Genomic DNA, 21,931 nt, shown 5'->3' with positions numbered 1-21,931 from the left:
AAATAGAATATTGACCCTTTTTTTAAATTTCAGAGCCCAAGAACACAAGTCATTTTACAATATTTTACCTCATAAGACCAAACCTTTGTCCTCCCACCAAACTAAAAAAACTATTAGTTAAGTGTGGTCTTGCCATTAAGGTCCTTTGTGTCTGAGCTCGAAAGCTCAAATGCTAACTGTGGTTCATTGTTGCATGCTAATTCCTGCCTCAGTGATGTCCTCATGTCTTTTACTGATGCTGGAGTTGATTTTTTGCAGTTCTAACTCCGGCAAAACTACAGTTAATGTCAATAGGATTCTTCTAATTCTCCCACCTTAGGATATCCCGCAATAGCCAAAGGAAGTTTAATCTGAGTAAGTATTGCAGGATAAGGTTCTTTTGTTCATTGTAATGATAGCTAAGGGTGGAAGAATTTCCCCCCTCAATTATTGGATGTACCAACATATTAGCCATATTGTCATACCACATAGTCTTCACATTGGATTACCTAAGACCAGCTTCCTATTGGAGCTCAGCAAAGTCAGTGCCAAAGTTAGTTGTTTTCCAAATCAAAATGCAGCCCCCCCCCCCCCCCAAAAAAAACAACAACTCCGGTTAGCCAGCACTTTTATAAATCATGAATACCTGTATTTGTCAAAACACTCTGAAGCTCAACTACAGTGTGACTTGTTCTAAATGGCATAATTTTCAAAGCCAAAAATGGGGCAGGGGAGACCTAATTTGCGAATAATCCTTTTCTTTTAGCTACAAAAACTGTGGCTATTACTGTGGCGTGACTTCAAGCAGAATACAATATTTTGTTTTCTTTCCATGGTCCCTTCTACCACATCCATTTATCTGCAATAGCAAATCAAGAGAGACACATGCAGCTGGTTTCAGTCAATAGGGGTAATTTCCATTTGGTCTGTGTATTTTACAAGCTCCTTGTTCACGTTTCCCTATGGGAAGGTGGGCCAGCTGCCCTGGATCAGGATCCTGGTAAGAAACCAGCTATCTCCCCCATCCTGTCCCAGTGCAGCGTTTCTTTAACTTCACACTTCACACACACCCCCACACACCCCAAGGCAATTTATTTTTCATTAATGAGAAGCTGCTGCCAATTAGGAACATTTGGGGAACTATCAACATTTTCCGTTGTCTTCGGCAAGATCAACTGTTTTGTGTTGTAGAGCGCTGGAAAAATCCCCAGGAATTTAGTAAACTCTTTGCAATGTGTATGTGTTGGGGTGGGAGGGGAGACTTCAGTTTTGTTGTTTGTTTGGGTCTGGTAATTCCAAACTGCTGTTTTATTGTAGTGTAGAATACAATGTGATGGCACCATATTTACATATGTTCTAGTGCATTTCAAGGCAAAGGGACTCAAACAAAGATACGATCAAGTACCCAATCGTGCTCCCATTCACATCAGCAGAAGTTATGCCACTGACTTTAAAGGGAGCTCCTGGTGCTCAACAATTCTGAACATTGGACTAAGAAAAAAGACAAGTGAGTACTTGGAACTCTGCCATTTTTTCCTGAGAGTAGGTGGCATCCACATTTCTGAAGATCCTCACACTGTTTCCTTACCTTAGATTCCACCTCTAGATGCCTCACCTCAGAGTAACCAGTCACCTAGCCCAAAAGGACTGCAGGACATTTCTTTAATAGCCCCTCATTGCAGATCATTAGTTAACCAGAGGGACTGCTATTGAGCATCACTGAGCAAACCCTGCCCGGGCAGAAATGGGTAGCAAGAGACCTTAGATGAGGAATTGGCAATGAAATTAGGTTTCCTGCATGCCACTGCAATTTGTTTGACATCTTTACTGCTTTTTTGCCATTTTTTCTCCTGTGTCTCAACATCAATAACTTGATGGTCGAAAAAAATGCCACTTTTTTTCCCAACAGGAATTTCCCCCCAACATCTCTAGTGGAAAACAATTGGTGTTTTTCAGTGTTTTTAGAAGAAACCAAAAGTGAAAAAACAGATTTTTTTCTGATCACTAAGTTTTTAAAAACTGAAAATAATTTGGCATTAGACATTTTCTGTTAAAAAAACAACAACCCTGAACCATGGATGGAAAAAAAAGATCAGTGAAAATATTTGTTTCCTTCTCAAAGCTATTTTTGTTGAACAGAAATTTAAGTAAATTATTTTGATCATCTCTAAGCTTCAGTCACTGCATGAAATAAAACTGTACTGTCCTATTCATCTTTTGTTTTTTCTCTAGCTCTCATCACAGAGGTACTCCAGGTTAGGACAGCGAGGAAGCAAAGGATATGAATATTGATGTTTTTCTAATTCTAATTCAGTTTGTGCTACTGCACTCATATAAATATGTCAAGCGGTCTGTCCCTTTTCCCAGCGTGGTGCACATGCCTAAATCCCATTAACATCAGTGAAGAAACATGACCAACTGTAGTATCAGCTTAATGTCTGCAATGTCCTTTATCAGAGGCTGTAACATGCCCTTGCAAGCAGATGGAGTGTGATCTGAAAGGTATTTCCTAGCTCTAACTACTATGTCCTAGTCTCTAAAGTATGATATTGTATTATAAACTCCATAGAAAAAACAGGAAAAATCCATATGTTGGCCTTCCCTATACCTATATCTATAGTAATGTAGCACCAATCTACAAAGTGAAAGCCTGACTCCTTTGAAGTCAATTGCAAAATTCCCATTGACTTTAATGGTGCAAGAATTTTACCCATAATGTTTCTTGATAATGACAACATCTCCATATACCAATAACCACCTAAGCAATCACTGTACGATCATGCACAAGACTACCATAGCTAATAGTATTGCAATGGGAAAGCTGAGAGCAGAATTTGGCTTATGGTACTTTAGAGTGTCACAATGGATTTTCCTCCTTGCCTCATTCAATGATTGTGACGGGAGAACATGAGAATAAATTTCACTCAATTCTTAGCTGTTTATAAATATTTCATACCGTAAATAGTAGAAATCACTTTTTGCAAATCTTCATGCCATTTAAGTTCATAAAAGCAAACTGGAGGGGATTCATTTCTATCCAAACAATGAACACATTTCAGAGACTGATTAAACTTAGATGTCACATTGAGAGCTTGATCCTGCATTCCTGTGCACTTAAAACTCCTACTAACTTCAGGAGAAGTTTGAGGAATACAAGGTATGCAGGATCCAGCCATAAATCACACTGTCCTAAAGTTAAGAGAAAAGGGACACAAGTTGCTAATCTTCTAATTGGGTGACCTTAAGCAAGGTCTCTGTGCCTTTGTTTCTCCATCTATGAAATGGTAATAATGATATTGACCTCCTTTGTAAAGCACTTTGAGATATATAGGTTTCAGAGTAGCAGCCGTGTTAGTCTGTATCCGCAAAAAGAAAAGATGAAATTAGCCTCTTAGAGTTGGTGGGACAACTCCCACCTTTTCATGCTCTCTCTATGTGTATATATATCTCCTCACTATATGTTCCATTCTATGCATCCGATGAAGTAGGCTGTAGCCCACGAAAACTTATGCTCAAATAAATTTGTTAGTCTCTAAGGTGCCACAAGTACTCCTGTTGTTTTTGAGATATATATGGATGCAAGGCAATATGTAAGAGTGAGGTATTATTATTATGACTCACTCTCAGGCTGTTTGGCACATCTGAATTATACTCTCCAATTCCTCTGAGCTCTTTTACATAGTCTATTAGAGGATTGGGTCAAAAGAAATCTGATGAGGTTCAACAAGGACAAGTTCAGAGTTCTGCACTTAGGATGGAAGAATCTCATGCACTGCTATAGACTAGGGACCGAGTGGCTAAGCAGCAGTTCTGCAGAAAAGAATCTAGGGGTTACAGTGGACGAGAAGCTGGATATGAGTCAACAGTGTGCCTTTGTTGCCAAGAAGGCTAACGGCATTTTGGGATGTATAAGTAGGAGAATTGCCAGCAGATCGAGGGACGTGATCATTCCCCTCTATTCAGCATGGGTGAGGCCTCATCTGGAGTACTGTGTCCATTACAAGAAGGATGTGGAAAAATTGGAAAGAGTCCAGCAGAGGGCAACAAAAATGATTAGGGGGCTGGAGCACATGACTTATGAGGAGTGGTTGGGGAAATGGGGTTATTTAGTCTGCAGAAGAGAAGAATGAGGGGGGATTTGATAGCTGCTTTCAACTACCTGAAAGGGGGTTCCAAGGAGGATGGATCTAGACTGTTCTCAGTGGTAACAGATGACAGAACAAGGAGTAATGGTCTCAAGTTGCAGTGGGGGAGGTTTAGGTTTGATATTAGGAAAAACTTTTTCAGTAGGAGGGTGGTAAAGCACTGGAATGGATTACCTAGGAAGGTGGTGGAATCTCCTTTCTTAGAGGTTTTTAAGGTCAGGCTTGACAAAGGGATGATTTATTTGGGGATTAGTCCTGCTTTGAGCAGAGGGTTGGACTAGATGACCTCCTGAGGTCCCTTCCAACCCTGATATTCTATGATTCTATAAGATTTTGTAACAGCACTATACATGGACTGCCATCAAGTCTACAGCATATCTCAGCTTCTAATAAAAAGCTAACTCAGTTGTCCTCCCAAACTCAAATTTGCTGAATTGAATTAATCTTTAGGAAGAAATGATCAGTTGAAAACAATGAAACCGGTAATAAAACAAACTGCAGAGTACACAAAAGATGTACCATCCGAAGTAAGCACTTTAATACTTCTGAGATCTGGGCCTGAACCTATGGTGGGCTGTGTAGCTTCATCTCCTACTGCCATCCATATAAATTGATGACATCATCTCACAAGATCAGACCTTCAGACACTGAGCATTATCATTTTGTTATTTCTGGAAGTGTCACACCTGGAAGTTGTACAATGGTAGTGAATGACAATAGTACAATGGCGTTCATCACAAAAGAACCATCCAATGGTGATGGCATTGCTGAAGGGATGTCCATTGTTTTGGGAGTGCCTAAGAGTAGGTTGGACCACAATGGAAGTACCAGCATAAATAACAATAACAACATCTACCTTCTATTTAGTGATTTTCATCTGTAAATCTCAAAGCACTTTACAAAGGAGGTAAGCATCATTATTCCTGTGCATAGAATATTTTTGACTTCCAATTATTTAGAAAAATAAGTTCCCTGTTAATTTATTCTATATCCATTTTGATCAATAAATACCCTATAGCAGGGACAGAAATATGTTGCAGAAATACACTTGAAACATACTCTGTGTTTCTTGATTATTAAATGCAAGAAGTGATATTTGTGAAATGTTAAAGTTGACATTTATTTGGACAGAACTCAGGAAATTCAAAGTTAAGGTTCCCACAATATTTGTAATTCGGTCTGTGTGTGTACATTATTATTTCCATTTTTATCCAGTATTTGATTATTCATTATTCTAAGGAAAGGAAGGAGTGAGAGCCACAGAATAAAGACAATGGACTTCAAAAAAGCAGACTTTAATAAACTCAGAGAACTGGTAGATAGGGTTCCAGGGGACGAAAATCTAAGGGAAAAAGGTGTTCAGGAGCAATGGCAGTTTCAAGGCAACAATATTAAAGACACAACAGCAAACTATCCTGATGTGCAGGAAAGATAGGAAGAATAGTAAGAGGTCAATATCGCTCTATCAGGAGCTCTTTAATGAAGTAAAAATCAAAAAGGAATTCTACACAAAGTGGAAACGTGGATGAATTGCTAAGGAGTACAGAATTGCTAAGGAGTACAGAAGACTAGCAGAAGTATGTAGGGACAAAATCAGAAAGGCTAAGGCACAAGATGAGTTAAACTAGGCAATAAGAAGAGGTTGTTTAATACATTGGGGCAAGAGAAAGACAAAGAAAAGTGCAGGTCATCTACAGATGACAGCAAGAAAGGTGAAGTATTTATTACCTATTTTGTTTCAGTCTTCCCTAAAAAGGTAATTGTGACCAGATAGTTAATGTGATTAATATTAATCACAATGGGGAAGGAACACAGGCCAACATAAGGAAAGAACAGGTAAAATAATATTTAGATAAGTTAGATGTATTCAAGTCTTCTGAAGGTTCTTAAGAAACTAGCTGACAGAATCTTGGAACTGTTAGCAATTATCTTTGAGACCTCAAGGAGGACAGGTGAGGTCCCAGAGGACTGGAGAAGGGCAATATAGTACCGCTCTTTAAAACGGGGGAAAAAACAGAACTGGGGAATTATAGACCGGTCAGCCTAACTTCGATACCTGGAAAGATACTGAAAAATTATTAAACAAATAATTTGTAAGCCCCTAGAGGATAATAGGGTTACAAGGAAAAACCACCATAGATCTGTCAAGAACAAATCATGCCAAAAATCTATCTAATTTCCTTCTTTGATGGGGTTAGTGGCCTAGTGGATAGTAGGGGAAATGATATATCTAGATTTTAATAATTTCTTTGACACCGTCCTCCAAGACATTCTCATAAGCAAACTACAGAAATGTGGGTAGATAAAATTATTATAAGGTTGGTGCAAAACTTTTTGAAAGACCGTACTCAAAGAGTAGTTACCAATCGTTAGCTGCCAAACTGGGGGATGTACCTAGTGGGTTTCCACAGGGTCTATCCTGGGTCTGGTACTATTCAATATTTCCATTAATTACTTGGATAATGCAGTGGAGAGTGTGCTTATAAAAATTTGTGGATGATACCAAGCTGGGAAGCGTTGCTAGCACTTTGGAAGACAGGGTTAGAATTCAAAATGACCGTGACAAATTGATCTGAAATCAACAAGGTGCAATTCAATAAAGACAAAGTAATGAAGTGCAAAGTATTACATTTAGGAAGGAAAAAAATGCACAATTATAAAATGGGGAATAACTACCTAGGCAGTAGTACTGCTGAAAAGGATCTGGAAGTTATACTGGATCATGAATAGGAGTCAACAATGTGATGCAATTACAAAAAAGGCTAATATTATTCTGGTGTGTACTAACAAGAGTAGTGTATGCAAAACACAGAAGGTAATTGTCCCATTCTACTTAGCACTAGTGAGGACTCAGCTGGAGTATTGTGTCCATTTCTGGGTACTACACTTTAAGAAAGATGTGAGAAAATTGGAAAGAGTACAGGGGGGAGGAACAAAAGTGATAACAGTTTTACAAAACCCAATCTATCAGGAAAAGTTAAAAAAAACTGGGCCTGTTTAGTCTTAAGAAAAGAAGACTAAGCGGGACCCGATAATAGTCTTCAAATATGTAAAGCTCTTATAAAACGGACAGCGATCAATTGTTCTCCATGTCCAGTGAAGGTCGTTCGAGAAATAATTTGCCTTATATGCAGTCTGGGAGACACAGGTTTGGTATTAGGAACAACTTTCTAACTTTGAGGATAGTTAAGCACTGAAATAGGCTTCCCAGGCAGTAGTGGAATCCCTGTCATTGGGGGTTAAGAATAGGTTAGATAAAACACCTGTCAGGGATGGTCTACAAACTCTACATACACTTTGTCCTGCATCAGTGCAGGACTCGAAGACCTCATGAGGTTCCACCCAGCCTTACATTTTGATGATTATAATATGGTATCTGTAACCCAAGGTCCTCTTGATGCCAACTGGCAGCAGGAATAAGGGGTAAAGGGATCTCCAGGGTCTGCCATTTATATTCTAGTTCATGAAAAGGAGTGCTGTGAGGTCTCTAACAAAAGTCTGTGTCACACTGGTCATAATTGTAAAACACGTCAGGCTGTTTTTTAAATAGTTATGTATATACACTGAAAATTATGTTCTTAAGGTCTGTATCTAAGGGCTGGTCACCAGCAAAGTTGAAACACAACTTATCTGTCTGTTTATATGTAAACTAAGTATTGTATGGTTCACAGTGGGCCTCTACTCACCAGTCTGAACTGAATGTTAATGACAGGCTGCGAAATCTTCAAAGAAGAAGGTGGGCTGGACATGTCGTGAGAATGTCAGATGAACATATTCCTAATCAGCTCTTCTACGGAGAAGTCACTCAGGGAAAGCGCTCCCATGGAGGACAAAAGAAGGGGTTCAAGGACACGCTGAAGACCTCTTTGAAGTCCTTCGCGATCAACACTGCCACATGGGAAACCTTTGCACTGAACCGTCCAGTATGGCGCAGCCTCATTCACACAGGCAGTAATAGCTCTGAGGCGAGGCGTATTGCTGAGGCTGAAAAAAAGCGTGAACTGCGCAAGTCCAGAGCTGCTCGTACATCATCAACAGTGCCATTACATGTCTGCCCGACGTGTGACAGGACGTTCCATGCCCGAATCGGACACACAGAGCCCGGTCATCGAAATAATGAGTTGTTGAGGTCTTCATTGATAACGATGGACGAACATCAGTAATCATCTGTTTCCAGTATCTTTACTGACTGTCACTTGAATCTCTGTCCTTTGATAATGAATTTATTTTTGTTTCCACTAACATCTAAGTGCTGTATTCTGAGGTATAACTAATAAGCCTTTGTGAATAGCTAGCCAAGTAATTTTGTGAGTGTTCAGAGAATAAGGAGATAGACAACAAAGAGAATGCTCCATGGACTCAGGGGTGGTGTGTGCCTATGGCTAACCTGTACAGAGATAAGCGAGGCCTGGAAGTCAGTGCTTGTGTTACAAAGGCGATGGTTTCAGGGAACTGACAGCAGGCACATGCTAAGGGAAGATGGTGGTGAGATGCCTCATAACCTAGGTAACCCTGGGAAGCATATTTAGTTACAGGATCACACAAGAATGAGCAATGGAACATACTATTGGCAAATAATACCACATAATATAATAGAGACTAACTTCTTTTTTCCTACACCGCTCCTCCAGTGAGATTGTATATATAGGATAAACTACACTATGGTAGTTTAATGTTTAACTGCATTGTTTTCTATGATATATTCACATATGTAGCATTTTGTAGTGCTTCCTAGGTGTTGTTTGATCATGTAATGAATATTGGAATACATGGGTACAAGTAGAGACTGATTTCATCGGGAGTTTTGTCTGAATAAAGAATAAGGGCTGCAGGATTTGCCTCATTCAGACCAGATCTGAATCAAAACCTCACATCAGACAACTCTTTAACTTTTGGGAGAGGATGTTTCAAAGTCTGAACCCAAAAGTAGATCTGAATGTCAAGGTAAGGATTTCTTTCTCTAAAAAACAGCATTGACACCCCAAATCTAAGCACCCCTGAACTACGCATAGGGAGTAAAAATTTGGATTCTGATCCAAGTTTTGTAGCTTCGATCTCTATCTAATATTTCCTAGGGCTCTATGGGTTGAACTCTATATAGCTATGGCTGTAGCAGTGGTGGGTCAGAGATTGCAGAAATCCACCTCACGTAGGGAAGAGAGGTTGTAACAGTGTCAAGCAGCCACAAGCCCCACGGTTTTGGGGGACCAGCAGCACTGTCCCCAAATAGGCAGAGCATCAAGGGTGTATGCTGCTTCAGTGTCGCCACAGCAGTCTCCATGGCTGAGCTTTAACTGAGCTCCTGCCAGAGATTAAACCTGAGTCTATGAGCATAACTCCAGGGGAATGGGGACAGAGGAAACTCCCTGTCCTCCCTGAGGGGGTGAATCCCAAAAAAGTAAATGGTGGATGTTTTCCCTTTGTCAGATAAGGAAAGGGATGTGTCCTACTGGGCTGATTTTCAGAAGTCCTGAGCATCCACTATTCTAATTGAAGTCAGGGGGAGATCTGGGTGCTGAGCATTGTGAAAAATCAACCCATACAGGTTCACGTAACACACACAAGAGAACTGTATTCAGGTTTTTGTCCCATGCCCATCATCATGGTATCTGAGCAACTTCGTCATGGTATCCTTGCACTCGAAAATAGAAGTTGAGAATATTATACTCCCTTGCTGAGCACTAACCCACTGAAAGCATGACTCTGCAGCTACTAGTAGAAGATGATAGCTACTTATTTCCATCTGCATAATGCCTAGTAACACGACTCATATTTAGTCAGCCTCATTCAGGAGATTGAACACGCAGTATATGAGACTTGAGTTTTGCTTTTGCTGGTGTAATTTTGGAAACTCGTTACTGGAGTAAACACATTTTAAAGGAGCACTAGGAGAGTCAAAATCTGATGCACGTACGTTTTAAAACTATATTTTATTGTTTTAATCCCAGATGTGGCAGTACTCAAGGGCGTGTGCACACACACACACACACATGAACACACAAATCCACTGCTGTACACACATTATACAATCAGATTCTTAGATTTTGTTTCAAGATTATACCAATAAGTGTCTGAAATGGAAAACCAAGGCCATAACTACTTACAGCCATTAAAGATCCCATGGCACTGTTTCAAAGAGTATTGATGTTTGTTTGCCTAGTGTCCTGACTAATTCAACAAGGGTAAAGATTTCGCCTACCTAATATTCCCATGTAGTTTCAGGTGAAGTCAGTTTTCATTTCTAAAACGAAGTGGTCCCTAAATATACAGTGTAGTCTGCAAAGTATTTAGAGATTTTTCTGGAGAAGCAACACTACGGTAAATAAAAAGTGATACTATTCTTATGATTATTTCATGTTTTTAGGATGAATTCCGGTATGAATAAAGTACGATAACTGCAATTAAATGGATGGCTTTCAATTACCTGCCTCCGATAGTCCTATGACTGATGATTTCCTATGTACAATATTCTTATTCTCTCTCTCTCTAAATATCCAAACACACGGGATGTAGGTATGGATGATACAGTCTAACAACCTTAATTTAACCAAGTTTATTTTTGGAAATTTGCCTGTTTCTTAAATAAATATGTCAGTGTGGATAGTTATTAATATGAATAGCTATCTGGATTGATATGTATTGTCCCCTCAATGGCTCCATGCAAAGACCAAAGTCTCTTGTGGGCTCCATGCAAAGACCAAAGTCTCTTGTGCCTTCCCTTTTAACAGCTTCTCTTCACACCTCCATTGTGTCCCTTTGTACATCTCCCCCCTATGCCACACCAGATCGCTCCCATGTCTCTCACCACCCCACTCCACAACACTCTCCCTCACAAATCCCTGCTCCCTTCAAGCTGCAGGACTTTGGTACAGACACACAGTGCTCCACATCCACCCCAAGCCCTATGCACAGCCACATACTTCCTCCTTCAACCCAGTCCTCATCCATAAACAAGCTTCTTTTCCCTTAGATGTCTGTCCCCCACCCCCTACTACTGTATCTGCAGTAACTCATCACTTCTCTTTAATCCTGTGACAGTTCTCAAGATACCCAGGACTGAGAGTCACCCCTGCCTTCAGCATGAGGAATTGTTGCTTGTGCTTAGCAGGGTGTCATCTCCCCGACACCACTACCCTGTCAGCCACCAAGCACTCTCCTCTGGGGCTTTACTTTGCCTTGCAGGTTAACAATAGGTGCACCCACATCTCCAGGTCCCTTTGAGGGGTTCCCCTGGAGTGTTCAGCCCCTTCTCCACTGAACACTCACAGAAATACCACTATTCAAGTAAGTAAAAAGCTTGTTATAAAGAGGTGGATGATAAATTGTTCTCCTTAACCACTGAGAACAGGACAAGCAGTAATGGGCTGAAATTGCAGCAAGGGAAATGTAGGTTAGTCATTAGGAAAAACTCCCTAACTGTAAGGGTAGTTAAGCACTGGAACAAATTACCTAGGGAGGTTCTGGAATCTCCATCATTTGACATTTTAAAGAACAGGTTAGACAAACATCTGCCAGGGATGGTCTAGATAATACTTAGTCCTGCCGCAGTGCAGGGGACTGAACTAAATGACCTGCTTAGGTCCTACAATTCAATAATTCTGCTCTTCGCAAAGGAACAGTGTACACACCAGCCTATATGATTCAACTCAGGATCATAAATGATCTGGAGAAAGGGGTAAAAAGTGAGGTTCATAAATGATCTGGAGAAAGGGGTAAAAAGTGAGGTGGCAAAGTTTGCAGATGATACTAAACTGCTCAAGGTAGTTAAGACCAAAGGAAAAAGATCTTGGAGTCATCGTGGATAGTTCTCTGAAGATGTCCTCGCAGTGTGCAGAGGCGGTCAAAAAAGCAAACAGGATGTTAGGAATCATTAAAAAGGGGGTAGAGAATAAAACAGAGAATATATTATTGCCCTTATATAAATTGATGGTACGCCCACATCTTGAATACTGCATACAGATGTGGTCTCCTCATCTCAAAAAAGATATACTGGCACTAGAAAAGGTTCAGAGAAGGGCAACTAAAATGATTAGGCGTTTGGAGAGGGTCCCATATGAGGAGAGATTAAAGAGGCTACGGCTTTTCAGCTTGGAAAAGAGGAGACTAAGGGGGGATATGATAGAGGTATATAAAATTATGAGTGATGTGGAGAAAGTAGTTAAGGAAAAGTTATTTACTTATTCCCATAATACAAGAACTAGGGGTCACCAAATGAAATTAATAGGCAGCAGGTTTAAAACAAATAAATGGAAGTTCTTCTTCACACAGTGCACAGTCAACTTGTGGAACTTCTTACCTGAGGAGGTTGTAAAGGCTAGGACTATAACAGCATTTAAAAGAGAACTGGATAAATTCATGGAGGTTAAGTCCATTAATGGCTATTAGCCACGATGGGTAAGGAATGGTGTCCCTAGACTCTGTTTGTCAGAGGGTGGAGATGGATGGCAGGAGAGAGAGCACTTGATCATTACTCCCTCTGGGGCACCTGGCATTGGCCACTGTCGGTAGACAGGATACTGGGCTAGATGGACCTTTGGTCTGACCCAGTACGGCTGTTCTTATGTTCTTATATTCTTATGATCAGCGCCTTGCTTAGTATCACAGCACTTAGATATATTTATAGTGAAAACAAGAATAAGTTTATCAAAGATTCAAGTGACAGGAAATAAGAATATTGAAAACAAATGGTTATATGTAAAACAAAATCATAACACATTTTCTAGAGACTAAACTTGACTAACAAATTAAGCTCCTCTCTAAAGAAGTTTATCTCACCTGAAGTTCTCTACAGAGTTTTCAACCAAGGTTGGCTGAGATTCCATTTTTATGAATGTAAACACATTGCCCATTTAATTCCTAGGTGCAGGATAAGAGGGTCTCTTCTTTGCTTTCTATTTATACCACTAAAATTTATTGTTTGTATTCAGAGACAGAATAACCATCTGTGGCCTACTTTTCCTGTGCGCTGCTTCCTTGTTGACTGCATGTCTTTTCATTTACTTTATATGTAAATGGGTATCTATTGTGTTAGCTTACAATACTTAATTTACATCCCATCAGAGAGACAAGAGAATAAACATCTTGTCTGACCGAAAATCTGTTTTTTCACCTCTGCTGGTGACTCATACTTTGATACAGACTCTAAGAATATGTTTCTAGTATACATACATAACTCCTTACATAGTGTCTGTACATATTTTCACAATGATATTAATGACCAGTGTGACCTCAGCTTTCACTTAAGATCTCACATGACATTCTTTGGTGAACTAAAACGTACATAACAGAATCAAGATATTTCTGTAACCCTCTTGCCAGTTGGCATTCAGGGGTTCTTGGGTCACAAATCCACTTTAAGAAATGTAAAGTATGAAACATGAGAGATAAACGCAAACAGTTTATAATATTTTAACAGAAAAATCTTTCCACACAATAACCACATAGTCAAAAGCAGAAATGTTCTTTTTTCCCATTAGGAAAAAAATGAGTGATATACACTGTATATTTGTACCTCAGTTATATTCTCTTTCAAAACAATACAGCAGGATTAAGCTAAGAATAAACTTTCCAAGCAAGTAACCTTTTTAAATAGAAATTCAAATTTGCATGGCCTGATTTGTCAGTATAAATCCAGATCTATCTACAATGGAGGAAAAATGTATCTGCTGACGCATTCTAAACTGAGTCATACTAACACTGTTTAAATGCATCGTAGTCCTGTTGATGGTATAGCATATTTGTCTGCAGTTTTAAATGGCTGTGCCCCGCTGTACACAGTGGCTAGATAAACCATGTTTAAATCACACTTGCCCAATCTAAATGTGTCTTTGCTTAATTCCTGCTCCCCTTCTTTTTCCTCATTCTAGGGAGGGAAGGGTGCTGTCCATTCGGTGAGTCCCTAAGTCAACCTGCTAGCGCTCAGGAAAGCCAGGTGTAAACATGGTTTTGTACTGTAAGAAGCAGTTTGGCTTCCCTATGGCACATAATGGAGGCTACAGCACAGGTGCAAGATGTCTGGGGCTTGGCCACAGACCCAAGTGCTCTGGTTGACACATTGCCAGGGTCTCTCCTCTTACAAGGAATGTACTCTACCTTGCTCTTGTGTGGGTTCACCGTGGTTGGAAAGAGCTCTCTTCACATACTTTTCCCAAGTGTACCATGCAACAGAGGGGAGAAATAGCCCTAAGTCCTTAAGACCAAATTCTTAAGCAGGCGCACATTGTGTGGGCTGGAGGGCATAAAAAGCCTTCCCCTGTGCAATTAGCATTAAGGGCCAAGCAGAACTGAAGTTCCCTGCACTCCGGGGAGCACAGAGACTGCTCTCTCCCTGAGGGGAATGCAGTGCCCCAGTGGAAGTGGGAAGGAAGTGGAGTCATGGCTCCTTTCCCCCCACCAGGCACTGGCCAGCAGCAGCTGCCAAACTCATGCGGGACAGTATAATACCCTCCCTGGACTGTAATGGCACATGCAGATTGCCTCCTGGAGCTCACTGTCTCTCACTATGGGCTATGCTAGGTGGCACAATCCCAATTTCCCCACCACCTTCCTCGAATCTCATGTTCTTTGAAAGGGGGTGGAAGGAAGCATTTATAAAGACCTGTTTTGATGCTTAACGCATCTCCCTGTCTACTTTCTCAGCCTGTCTATTAGCCATCAGTGTTAGTCTTTCTGATACCAGCACTGTGTGATTCATCTGACACATACACCAGAAAAAGTCACATTCTGACGAAGATAGTGATGCTGTGATCTCACACTTCAGCACTCTCGGTAACTGCACCTAACAGCGGCTCCAGTTTCCTGCTGCTTCAGAAAGATAAGGTTTGGAGAGGTTTTAAAAACATTTTTTATTCCAGGCTTGCTTGTCTCATTGTGAAGCTAATGGCTGGCGGCACATAGAAAGGCAAAAGGGATGTAGTGAGCTGGAATAGGCCAAAAAGAACACAGCAGCTGTAACCAATATTGGGAATCAAACTTTAATAACAGTGATAAGTTAAATATATAAAATAAACTTAAGCCAAATTCCAATTGTGTATTTTCATCCTACCTACCTAATATGCCCCCTATAGGTTGAAACAGAGAAGTCATGCTGTGCTTCTACCACTACATGCGGTGCCAGTACTGTAACTGTGGCACTTGTAAAATAGATAGCTCGTTCTACCTCAGAGGGGGCTGTGTTTCAGAGGTGGGCGATGTTACCTCCTACCGGATTTATGGAACTCACTTAACCTCCCTGCTTCTCTGTTTCCCCACCTGTAAAATGGGGATTACAATGCTTATCTAATTTTTGTAAAGTGCTTTGAACTGTGTGGAAGAAAAGCAGAACAGAAGTGCTAATGTGTAATTAAAGAAGTCTTTTCTCAACAGAGTTTACAACCTAAGGGATAAATGGTGCCATTTGGGCACCACGGTACAATGGGGGGGGGTGGAGGGGAAGAGGAGGTGTGTGAAAGGCACAATCCTCCCCTCAGTTATGTGATGTGCAGGCGGAGTGGACAGTGGACAAGGATGATGCAACTGTTCTTTAGGTTGCAGCTAGATGGGAACTTATCTGGATCCGAATGTATCTGAATCCAAACTTCTCCACAGTTTAGGAGTATTTGAATTCAGGCTTTTCCTTCTGGCAACTGTTAGAGCAGGAAATTATGACACCAAGAGGCTTGCAGAACATGAAAAAAGATGGGGGGGCAGGAGGGTTAGATGGCTCCATTTGTCTTTATGCCATCTTGTACCATTCCTTAGAGAAATGGATAGCGAGGCCCTTGTCTTTGCCTGCGTGCTATGTGAATTCATATCAGAGCAGCCTGAAAGCTGTTTGGTGTTAATAGAGAGAAAACTAGAGAAACCAGACACTGCAGTATTAAGCTAGTGAACCACATCACTCACCCCGCTTTTTTAACAAGTATCGTGTGCTTAAATTGCAGCAGGCTCAGATCTGAACCCACCCTGCCAGTGGAGCAGACGATCTCTCTTTCCCACAGCAGAGCATGGAATGTTAGCATCCTACCACAGTCTAGAAGCTTAATAACCCATTATCAACGTGGCCAAATAAGTTCCCACTCACAACTACTTCTCCTTGGAAGGCTGCCAAAGTATAGAAGACAAGGAGAGGGGAGGGTGAAGCCAAACCAATATGGGGGCTTGGGTGGGCGGGAGGAAGGGTTAAGGCAGCTAATTTTTCCTTTTTTCCCTGTGGTTAAAGCAGCGACAGATAATTTATCACACATTTTGATGGTGCTCCAGCTGGCAGGAAAAAGAGCTATCTGTTTATTAATTCAATTAGCCTGCTTATTTATCAGTGGAGGGCTAGAAGGTGCAGTCACAGGCCACGCTGTGCCAGTTTCAGCCTGTCTGCAGCTGGACCTACAGGGAAACAGTAAGATGGAACATTCTCACCCCTGCAGCTCTGACTATGTGCATTGATCGCTGTGTTTATCCAGAGCTTTTTGATGTGAGAAAAGGAAAACTTAAAAAAACAAACCAAAAAAACCCCCCCAAAACCAAACCCCATACATTTTTGATGAATGCTCAAGATGGGCCTAAAACAGAGGTCTGGCTTTTGTGCCAGCAGGACAATGTTATAAATGTATTCGTTATGTCTGACATTCTGCCCTGAACTAATTTTTTAATTTGTGAAAACCAATGAATACATTGTTAATTTCAAGTTCAATGGTGATATTGTTCCAACAGACTCATTAATATAACACTGAGGTGATGTTTAGGGTAATGAAGCTCCCTTGTTACCTGCCAGTATTTGAAATCGATAAAAAGGGGACATTTGTGAGAGAGAAACAAACAAAAAAAACAAACGTATAACTCCACTGAATTCCTTTGAACTAAGCAAGTGCTTCAGAGGGGCAGGATGGCAGTGATGTGCTGGAGGAGGCTCTCAGGGGATCCTGGTTAAAATTCTGCCATCAGATTGAAGGAAGGGTCGGTAAAATATTTTCTTTTTTTCCCATTGGCAGTTATCATCACCCAAAAGTCCATGCCTTTCTATAAGCAGGCATGCACTATTGAATAGATTCTCCAATTCCTCACGCCTCTACTCTATGAGCATGTGCTCCCTAGTATATGGCATTTATTTCCAGATCAAAGGGGAACTGTTCTGGTCAGAATCTCTTTTTAAAATATGACTTCACATGAACTGTACGGTGAGAAAGCAAGAACTATTTTGTTAAAAAATAAGCAGTGTCCTTGCTATGGAAGGATATTTGACATGCATGTCCAGCCCTCAATTAAATGTATTGTTCATGAATATTTGTCTATGCTACTCTTTTGCTGCAGCTAATCCATGGATGTTTCTTAACTATATTATTGGTTCTATAGAATGCACAGAAGGTGAAAAACCCTTTATAGTGGCATTTCATTTATCTCAGTTTGTTTTCACAAACTACCAAAAAAAAAAAAAAAAAAAAAAAAAAAAACCCACTTGGGAAGGAGGTTTTAGAGGAAGAATAGTTTTATTCCATAAGTGACAATAAGCCAAAATCCAGCATCCTTACTCCATCCTTAATCAGCTAAGAATCAGCTAAGGTTCAATAAAAGTTTTGTGAGAGCAAGGATTAGGAGATTTTTAGTGTCTCTCCTAAATTGCAAACCAAATAAAATGGAAGAACTAACTCAAACTGGTCAGTTATTTTAGCTATTTGTAGCTTTCCGTCCTCCAAGTCCCTGTCCACTCCAACGGTGGAGATTTCTGGCACTATTGATTCAAAGCTCTAGGTTCAGAAATTTTGTGGGAAGAGCCAGTCCTTTGAATGGCCAGAGGCGAGCAGGGCTGTTGCTAGCAACTTGAAATATATATACATGTGGAAGATCTGATATGATACCCATAATCTCAAAGGTACGCATACAGACCTCTATACTAATATAATATTAACAAAGTTGGTCCAGTTATATAAGCCTTTTTAGTTGTGTTTTGATAAAAAGGCTTTTATCTTGCTACATTAAATTATAATTGTACAATGTGGCACACATGGCTTATTCCTCCCTACCGATACAGAGCCCATCCCAGCATGAAAAAAAAAAATCTAGTGACTTCATGTCACTAAATATTCCTAATTTCTGTGAGATTTCAACACTGCCATAAACAGTAGTTACTTTTTTTCCTGTGGCTTATATAAAGCATCAAACTTCCTCATCTCCCTCTCACACACATACGTGCACAATGTTCTAATTTAGGCCTTAAAAAAACAGGCGCATTCCCCCAACCCTCACTCCAGCAATTAGTATTTTGATTCACTGACTGCTCACATGAACATGGGTTTCTCATGGAGTAAGAACTGGTCCATAATCACTTGGGAGCTGTACATGTCATTCTGTTCATTCGATTCCCCATCCCTCCTCTTCTTGACGTGTTTAAAGTAAGAATCTGTTTTTGGTAAAGTTTCTCCAAGCAAACTTTAATATTATGAAACTGTAAAAATCTTATAGGCCCTTCAGAGCCAGAACACCATATCAAGTTAGGATGGCAATGCATGTTTCCACTACAGATGAGCTCGCTTGAGCCTTTAACAAAGGTTCCCAACAAGTGTAACCTGCCCCACCCATCATTTCCCCCACCCCCTCTGAATTTTCCTTTTTGCTTCTCATGCCTAAGGATTAATTTTATATTTTGAACTGAGATTCTGTTTGACAGATGATTCCACTAATGCCGATAGTTTAAGCCACATATCAACATTTTATAAATTCTTAATTTTCTCACTGCAGCCATATTGAACAGTTTTGTGCAAATGAGACTTATAATTACCCAGATAAATCAGTCCAATGTAGTATTTCTTAGGATCTTTCTCAATATACTCCCTGGAGGATGGGATCCCATCTGCTTCACTGCAGTCAGGCTAATTGAAGGGCACTGACTTTTCCAAATGGATTCATTAATTACCCTAGCTAGATTCTCTCTGGGGTTCTGTATTCAGTAGGTGAAACTTCAGCTGTACTATGCCATCTACACATGTTCAGCAATGTTACCCTGGTTCTCAGTTATGATCTAAAACATTTGCAGATGCGCTGGCGGGAATGATTTTGCCTTTGGAGTACAATGTTACAAAATGAACGTAATTCCATTCCTCCTTTGCCTATTAATTTAATGTGCATTCAGAATCTATAAATATTGTAACCGAGACTGTTTCAATATGTTTTACTCCCTGCCATCATAAATATAAATGATGGTCAGAGAGAAAAAAGCATTAATTTGAAGGTATTGAATTGCCAAAAAAAAAAAAAAAAGTATTTACTATTGTGTTGCAGAAAATCTAGTTTGTTCAACAGCATGTGAAAGAAACTATTAAACTTAAATGCAGTGCTGCCCTGCATAATTATGGGAATGTGATGATTTTATTTAACGTGATAGTGGGCCAGATTTTAAATAGGCTCACGCCTAATCACGTTGCTCAGCCAACAGCCTTCCAGCCAAGGGAGAAAACTAAAGAGCTACCTGATGCAGCCCTAACTTTTTTAAGGAACAGATTTTTATGTTACTTGTCAGATATACACTTCTCTTTTCTTAAAGGTCAAATGAGAGCGCCCTGTAAATCCACAGTCTGACTCTCTGTTTGAATATATATATTTTATGGCTCAATCCTGCAAACTCTCATTACGCTGCAGCAGAATTATGTTACTGCTATGTAGCGATATATTACAGTATCTGAATGACTATATCTCTAATGTGCTAATTTTACGCTATTTATAAGATTATTTTATATATCACTATTTAGTTTGTAAATTCATGCTGTGGTTGGTAACCATGAGGTAGTTAGCCTGGGAATTAAAGACACAATCCCTTGTGATGAAATAACAACACTTCACACTTTCATAGAAGGATTTTAAAGTATTGCATAAAATGGGCCCACCCTGAAAATGAGTTGGGCTATTAACGTGAGTAAGGACTGTAAGATCTGGCCCAGTTTAATGATGAAATGTCACGCCTCTCCTGTGATGTGGACGCAAGTACTCTTATACCCACTTTACAGATGGGCAAACTGAGACACAGAGATTTCCCCAATGTTGTATTGTCAGTCAGTGGCAAAGCCACAAACTGAATCCAAGGGTACTATGTCTCAGTCTCCCACACTAAGCAGTAGAGAATACTCTCTTTCATTCACTCTTTGCTTTAGTGCCTTAAGTCTTTATGATACAATAGGTTTCAGTTGTTTGTTATCCACATTTACAATTTTCATCATGCTTTATTATAGGTGAGAACACAATGATTACACGATATTCTCTTTTATGTATTTTATCTATGTTTGTATTGCTTGCTTTTGCAAGTTAATGACATAAACAAAGTTCAATCTAATTATGTGCCCTTACACATAAATAATCCTTGCTCCACGAGATGATTTGCAGAGTGGACCATGCCCTATACACCCAATATGGACTTTTGCAGGGTGGACCAGGCCCTATACACTCAATATGGACTTTTCTCTTCCCTCTTACTACAGTTCAATGATTGTGCCTCTAAAACTCACCCCCAGCCCAAGAAATGACTAAGAGATATTATTAACCCAAGGTAGATAAGGAGCCTCTTTTGGGGGAAGGGAAAATCCTCCACCTCTCTTCACTGTGTTTGCCAGTTTGTCTCTTTTAAATAAGGCACCTCTCTCAGCAGCTAATAAATTCACTCCTTTACTCTCGCCAGCAGAGCAAGTTAAGCACCTTCAAAGAGAAAGCCTGAGGCAACTCTGTCATCACCTGGCAGAACAGAGTTATTCTGCATTTGAGTAGTTAGCTATTTGATTTTTTTTTCCAATTTTGTTTCCCTCTTATCCCTCCCCAGTTTATAAACAACTGTTCAAAAATTGCAAAGCAGTTCATAAATTGCTCTGTAAAAACGGGAAAAGCTATGCAATAAGCCCACTTCTATTACTGCTTGTTTTCTTATACAGATTTGGTGCTGGCAGACAAGTTCCTGCAGGCAGCATCCATCCCTTTCACTGCACAAAATAATTCTGTACAGAAAATATATATTTTCCCCTGAGCTGGTGAAATTTGGCTTAGCCCTACTGACGGCAATGAAACTATGCTGATTTACATCAACTTGGAATCTGGCCTTGTCTATTTTAATTCCATGCTAACTTTGTTGGTTAGCAAAGCGTGTGGTTGTAGCTGATTTCTCAGAAGTCAGCCAAAGCTTTTGTTTAGTTTTAATACCTTTTTATCACCTTTATGACAATGAAAATCTGTAGCCAAAATACTCCATCTTAGAAACCTGGGGTTGAGGACCATATGAACTACAAGAAACTGCTTGCAGTATGGGATTGTCAGAATGCTTGGCAGTGTCAGAAAACTATCTAGGCTTTACACAAAAAATAAAGAGCAAGCAGCTAAAGTTCTTTTGAATTGAATTCTTTGAAAAAACTAAAAAGACAACTTTACATGACTGCATGAACAAGATATTACGGGTCAAAACAGCAAGCTAATCTCAACCTATTGTGCCACTGCCCTATTGTAATAGATCTAGCAAATATGACATATACATTAGTGAAGTGAAAAGTCATTAATCCCTTTGTACAGCCGATAAACATGATTGACTGGACTCTTCCCTACTTCTCTCACCTCCTCTTACTTCCTTTGACCTTCTCACCTCCCTTTCTCTATCTCTGCATAGGAAAAGAAACATGCAATAGGAAAAGGATCTGCAATATGGATCAGACCAGAATTTGCAACATGGATTGGACCAGAGATCCATCGAGTCTCACATAGTTCTGTCAGCAGCCCATGCTTTCTGCTTCAAATGTTAGTAAACACAACTTCACACCCATCATGCACTTATAGCATCAGGGGCAAAGTTCCATTCAGACACTTCTGGA

General features: G+C 40.1%; 1 protein-coding gene across 9 annotated transcripts in view; it reads right to left on the bottom strand.

The window, feature by feature from the left end:
- CREB5 (cAMP responsive element binding protein 5) overlaps window positions 1–21,931 on the bottom strand; it is a 350,697-nt gene that overhangs the window by 20,490 nt on the left and 308,276 nt on the right. The window lies entirely within an intron of this gene.

This window comes from Trachemys scripta, chromosome 2, assembly GCF_013100865.1.
Source record: "Trachemys scripta elegans isolate TJP31775 chromosome 2, CAS_Tse_1.0, whole genome shotgun sequence".
In the NCBI taxonomy this organism is placed as follows: Eukaryota; Metazoa; Chordata; order Testudines; family Emydidae; genus Trachemys; species Trachemys scripta.
This window is presented reverse-complemented; position numbering and strand designations above follow the sequence as displayed.